We start from the raw sequence: 6,065 nt of genomic DNA on the forward strand, positions 1-6,065 counted from the left end.
ACAGACAGACAGACAGACAGATAGACATACATACAGACAGACAGAAATTTTTCTAATGTGATTTTTGGAATCGTGGATGCATAAGGAGTAAGAATAACCAAAAATGTCACGATTCTAAGCAATGTACAGACAAATCTACAATTTTATTTATATAGGCAATCTGACAGATTCCTTATCTTCATGTCTTGATGGATCGTCGCTTTAATCTATATCTCTGTATAATAAATAATAGTACCTAACCCAGAGGGGGTTCCTTAGAATCGTAAAAAAAAATCGTCTGAGTAATAGGTAGGGGTATTGGAGGTATTTGTATTATTTGGGGTCGAGTGGATTGGAACACATCACATGCCTTCAGGCACACTCCATTTGTCAAGGGTTTAGGCATTGCCTTGCCCTTGGGATCAATTTAATTTATATTATAAAAAAATCTGGTGTGACCATCACACGACTTTCCTTATCCTATTGAATGATGCTTATTTTTATGTTCTATAGTAACTTTTACAATTTCTCTAACCGTTTAGTCAGTATAGCTGAAAACCGCCAAAAAACGGTCGAAAACCGCCAAAAAGCGGTCAAAATACCGCCAACCGCAGCACCTATCTTAACCAAAAGTTTTGTGTTACATTCTTGTCTCATTTGTGAACTACATACCAAATTTCAAGTCTCTAGCTCATACCGTTCCCGAGATATTGTTAAATTACAAAGCTCTTTTGTGACTCATCAACCCGGCCTTGGAACGGAACTGACGTCTGCATCTTGGACGGGGACATTGCCATTGAGAAGCCAATTGGATTGTGCTGGTTGATGGTTGGGATTGACTGTTAGAGGTGTTGGATGTTATATTGGCAATATTGATGGTTGTTGAGTTTGGCTGTTAGGGTTGGTGACTGCTGAAGTGCTTAATTGGTTGGTAGGTATGAGTTTTAGCGGCTTCAGTGAGTTGTCTACAGCATGGGGGTTTTTGATCCGCAAGTGACTGCTAAGACCACCGCCGTTTTTTGCAATGAAAGGACAAAGTGTGCAATTGAGAATAGGATTTGCAGGTTTTTCAGGCAGTTGGTCTCGATGTGCTTGTGACAGGTGAGACTGCACGTACTGTCTTCCATGCCTACCAGTACGAGTGAATGGACAGATGGGACATTTCCAAGTGTGTGATTCTTCTAAGTTTCTCTTGTTTTCTCTACTTTCTTTCATCTTATTTAGAGTTGTAGCATATCAGATGGGACATTTCCAAGTGTGTGATTCTTCTAAGTTTCTCTTGTTTTCTCTACTTTCTTTCATCTTATTTAGAGTTGTAGCATATTTCTCTAGGATGACTTCCCTTACTTTTCCTCTCCATGCATCTCGATCTGTGCTTACTGATGAACGAGACCTCGAGAATTGAGGGGAAAACTTTTGGCTTAACCAAAAGTTTCGTGTCGCATCCTTTTCACATTTGACAACTACATACCAAATTTCAAGTCTCTAGCTCTTACCGTTCTCGAGATATTTTGTTTACAGACAGACAGAAAGACAGACACACACACGGACCAATGGCTGAAACTTTGGATTTAGGCTCTAGGGACCTCAAAACGTGTTTTGGCACTAAAAATACACGGACCAATGGCTGAAACTTTGGATTTAGGCTCTAGGGACCTCAAAACGTGTTTTGGCACTAAAAACTGACCATCTAAAATTTGACTCGATTACATAACTTTCCTTCCTATAGGATAAGGAAAGTAAAAACATACGTTTAAAGCTTTAAAGTTGAGAAAATTTCCTTAAACTGGATGCTGGTTGTTTAACCAATCTTCCTGAAGAAGATTGAAATTGAGAGAGGAAGCACATCGATATAGTTTCGGTAAGTTGGTTTATTTGATGTAGGTATCTACCTTATTTCTAAAGTTGACCGGTAATCCCATATTACGAGATATTCCCAATATTCGTGGGTATCTCAATGCTTATGATTTTAATTCACCTTGAGAGCTTGTTGAGAATGATGTCTTATCGTACATTCAATTCATCATAGGTAGGTATAAGACTGACCACGCCGAAGCATCAGTTTAATAGATTTGACCTCACAGAAGAAAAAAACATCATTGAAATATATTCAATTAAGTTAAATAAAAAATATATGTATGTATATAGTTTATCTCTGCAATGGGTGTCGCCATATACATACAGACATATAGTGGGTATACAGGGTACCCATTCACAATGAGATAACTTGGCAATAGTGTTTGGGATACTGGGTGTCCCAGAGATCTCAAATGTACAGCCAATCTTTAAGGAAATAGGGAAACAACATTTTTGAAATATAGAAATTTGTAATTTCTTGTCTTTACGTACATTGAATTATAACCAACAAAGATTCATAATATTCATATCTAAACTGTATACCTATATTTCACTCGAAGAAAAGGACTCTATCAATTGAAAATTGTAACAACTGTTCTTGAGTTATTACGGTACCATCTGACAAACAATGCAAATGAAAACTATGAGTAAGTACTGGACTTCAAGTATGAAAAGTTTTATTACAGGGAGGGAGAGGGAGATATCACTATAGGTATGTATGTACGTAGTTGGGTTCCAAAAGTTTCCGGCCAGACCTAGATCGAATAGGAAACTACAAAATCTGACATGGCTATTTTTTAACAAAGTCTTCCCTGACATCAATATACTTATTGGATCGCCTAGGTACCATAACCCTCAGAAGGTGGGCTGAGTCCCTGTCCTCGACATAGCCCAAAAACAATGATTTGATTTCATTATTATTGGAAAATTTCCTGCCACGGAGCTCAGATTTGAATCCTGAGAGCAGATATTAATTGCTAGGGGTCTAGTCTGTACTATAGGGTGGTTAGGGTATATCTGTGAAACCACAGTCCTGCATAACAGCCTTTGTAACGGCAGCAGTATGGACCGGAGCACTGTCATGGAGAAGACGGACATTTTGGGTCAGCTGTCCGAGCCTGTTCTGTTTAATGGAATGCTCAGGCCGGAACTTGGCCTGGCGCACTGCCGTGCGCCTAGATCTTTCGGTTTTGTGCATAAATAAAGCTAATAGACTATACTTATCTTTTTTTTACCTTTAAACACTGGTATTACCTCGACAAGCTCAGTAGTGTCGGGTGTAACCGCTTGGGGCTGGTCACCCGGACCTTGGTTCGTGTTCTAGCGACTTACGCCCTAACTTGAACTTTTTTGAAATTTGTTTAAATGTGGATAATGAGGGAAAAGAATATCCATAAATACCACCTGAGTGATTTTTCATTTGAGCTGGATTTTATCCCACTCTGGTGTAAAGAACTTAAGTCTCCGCGCAATACTCAATTTTACACACTTTCAAAATCTATCTGACACCTCACCTTATTTTACCCGCCAAACAACAAGCTGGGCCCGTCCCTCCGGAAATTTTTCAGCCCGTAGTTTATTCGATCGTGGTTAGAGAAAATCAGTACCTATGTACCTACCTAATTTGTTTAATATTCAGTTTATTTAAAACTCATTCTTGATTTGATTTTACTTTCATGTAATGATTTAAAATCAAGACTAGAGCCCGTTCTCCCTTTATTTCCAATATAATGTTTAAGTCACCCATCCATTTATTGGCCTTCCTCGGCGTAGCTTAACATAGGTAACGCTAAAACCGATCTTAAATTAACGACTGAAGTGTTATCTAAAACTTTCTCGCTTTGAGTTCATAGGTCGTCGCGACAAATTTCAAGATCAGAGCTCATTTTTGTGAGAAAATGTGAAAAAAAATCCCCCAAAAACCAGTTTTTTTGTTTTTTTGGCTTTATTGTTCTATGGACAAAATTTGCACCACCATTTTCGTGTTATTGAGACATTGAGTTTAAAGAGGAAGAAAATAAAGTTATTTTCTTTTTGTAGGTAAGGTAAGTAACTTTCTAATATTGTATTTGGTGTTTCCCTCAGGAACTCTCTCGTCTGTTGCAAAGTATTTAATTCTAATAGTCTAATACATAAATATATTTACCTTATGATTTGTTTGGTTTTCAGAGTGAGCGATGAGCTGATGGTTGTTTAACCAATCTTCCTGAAGAAGATTGAAATTGAGAGAGGAAGCACATCGATATAGTTTCGGTAAGTTGGTTTATTTGATGTACCATGTCGCGCGATTTTGTCGGGGAGTGCTTTAATTTTTAACAGGTCACGTCGCGCGACAAATGTTGCAAGTGAAAACAGGTGACGTCGCACGACAGAGGTCGCGTTGGTGGAAATCCACCTTAATATTTGTAAAATATCCGAACTTCTCCTGAGAAATAATTATTCTTCTCTCTCACACACACCCTGCTTGTGTTAATATTTTAACACTGGGTCAGTAGACTAACTATGTATGAAACACATTCATAGCTTCATACGAGTACTAACCTCTATTCGCTCTCAGGTCTAGAGTGACCTCAATATCAGATGTTTGTGTGATGTTGCCGAAACTAACCTCTATTCGCTCTCAGGTCTAGAGTGACCTCAATATCAGATGTTTGTGTGATGTTGCCGAAGATAATATTGAAACACCTCCGAGTACCAAACTATTCGACCATGTGTTGTGAGTTTCTATACAAACTACAAAACAAATGGGAAATAATCTAAAAACATGATGTAAACAAGATGGCGCCAACATGGGTTGCGTTATGGGGATCAGGATTCGATGCGAAATCTCCCTAATATTGAAACACCTCCGAATACCAAACTATTCGACCATGTGTTGTGAGTTTCTATACAAACTACAAAACAAATGGGAAATATATGTATTGCATTCCCTCAAACAACTTACCTGCTGTTTTTACATCAGTAATAATTATCATTGAGTTCTTTGTTCTTGTGACGTAGCATAACCCCATACCTACCTCGTAGGTGCAGTTTTTAATTATTATTATTACAAAATCCAATTTGATTTAATGGTTATTTTATGTACCAATGGTACATTGTACCATGCTAGGTACCTACTTGCTGAACTATGAGTAAGTACTGGACTTCAAGTATGAAAAGTTTTATTACAGGGAGGGAGAGGGAGATATCACTATAGGTATGTATGTACGTAGTTGGTTCCAAAAGTTTCCGGCCAGACCTAGATCGAATAGGAAACTACAAAATCTGACATGGCTATTTTTTAACAAAGTCTTCCCTGACATCAATATACTTATTGGATCGCCTAGGTACCATAACCCTCAGAAGGTGGGCTGAGTCCCTGTCCTCGACATAGCCCAAAAACAATGATTTGATTTCATTATTATTGGAAAATTTCCTGCCACGGAGCTCAGATTTGAATCCTGAGAGCAGATATTAATTGCTAGGGGTCTAGTCTGTACTATAGGGTGGTTAGGGTATATCTGTGAAACCACAGTCCTGCATAACAGCCTTTGTAACGGCAGCAGTATGGACCGGAGCACTGTCATGGAGAAGACGGACATTTTGGGTCAGCTGTCCGAGCCTGTTCTGTTTAATGGAATGCTCAGGCCGGAACTTGGCCTGGCGCACTGCCGTGCGCCTAGATCTTTCGGTTTTGTGCATAAATAAAGCTAATAGACTATACTTATCTTTTTTTTACCTTTAAACACTGGTATTACCTCGACAAGCTCAGTAGTGTCGGGTGTAACCGCTTGGGGCTGGTCACCCGGACCTTGGTTCGTGTTCTAGCGACTTACGCCCTAACTTGAACTTTTTTGAAATTTGTTTAAATGTGGATAATGAGGGAAAAGAATATCCATAAATACCACCTGAGTGATTTTTCATTTGAGCTGGATTTTATCCCACTCTGGTGTAAAGAACTTAAGTCTCCGCGCAATACTCAATTTTACACACTTTCAAAATCTATCTGACACCTCACCTTATTTTACCCGCCAAACAACAAGCTGGGCCCGTCCCTCCGGAAATTTTTCAGCCCGTAGTTTATTCGATCGTGGTTAGAGAAAATCAGTACCTATGTACCTACCTAATTTGTTTAATATTCAGTTTATTTAAAACTCATTCTTGATTTGATTTTACTTTCATGTAATGATTTAAAATCAAGACTAGAGCCCGTTCTCCCTTTATTTCCAATATAATGTTTAAGTCACCCA

The 6,065-nt window shown here is 38.5% G+C and overlaps 2 protein-coding genes across 2 annotated transcripts in view; one reads left to right on the plus strand and one right to left on the minus strand.

Moving 5' to 3' along the window:
• LOC103506490 (ribosome maturation protein SBDS-like) overlaps positions 1 to 6,065 on the minus strand; it is a 15,173-nt gene that overhangs the window by 7,516 nt on the left and 1,592 nt on the right. The window lies entirely within an intron of this gene.
• LOC103506452 (ADP-ribosylation factor-like protein 4C) overlaps positions 3,983 to 6,065 on the plus strand; it is a 28,487-nt gene continuing 26,404 nt past the window's right edge. The window contains exon 1 of the mRNA XM_008470843.3: positions 3,983 to 4,089. The gene's annotated coding sequence lies outside the window, so the exon portion shown is untranslated. The remainder of the gene's footprint in view (positions 4,090 to 6,065) is intronic.

The sequence above is a fragment of the Diaphorina citri genome, unplaced genomic scaffold (genome assembly GCF_000475195.1).
Source record: "Diaphorina citri unplaced genomic scaffold, Diaci psyllid genome assembly version 1.1 scaffold12, whole genome shotgun sequence".
NCBI lineage: Eukaryota > Metazoa > Arthropoda > Insecta > Hemiptera > Psyllidae > Diaphorina > Diaphorina citri.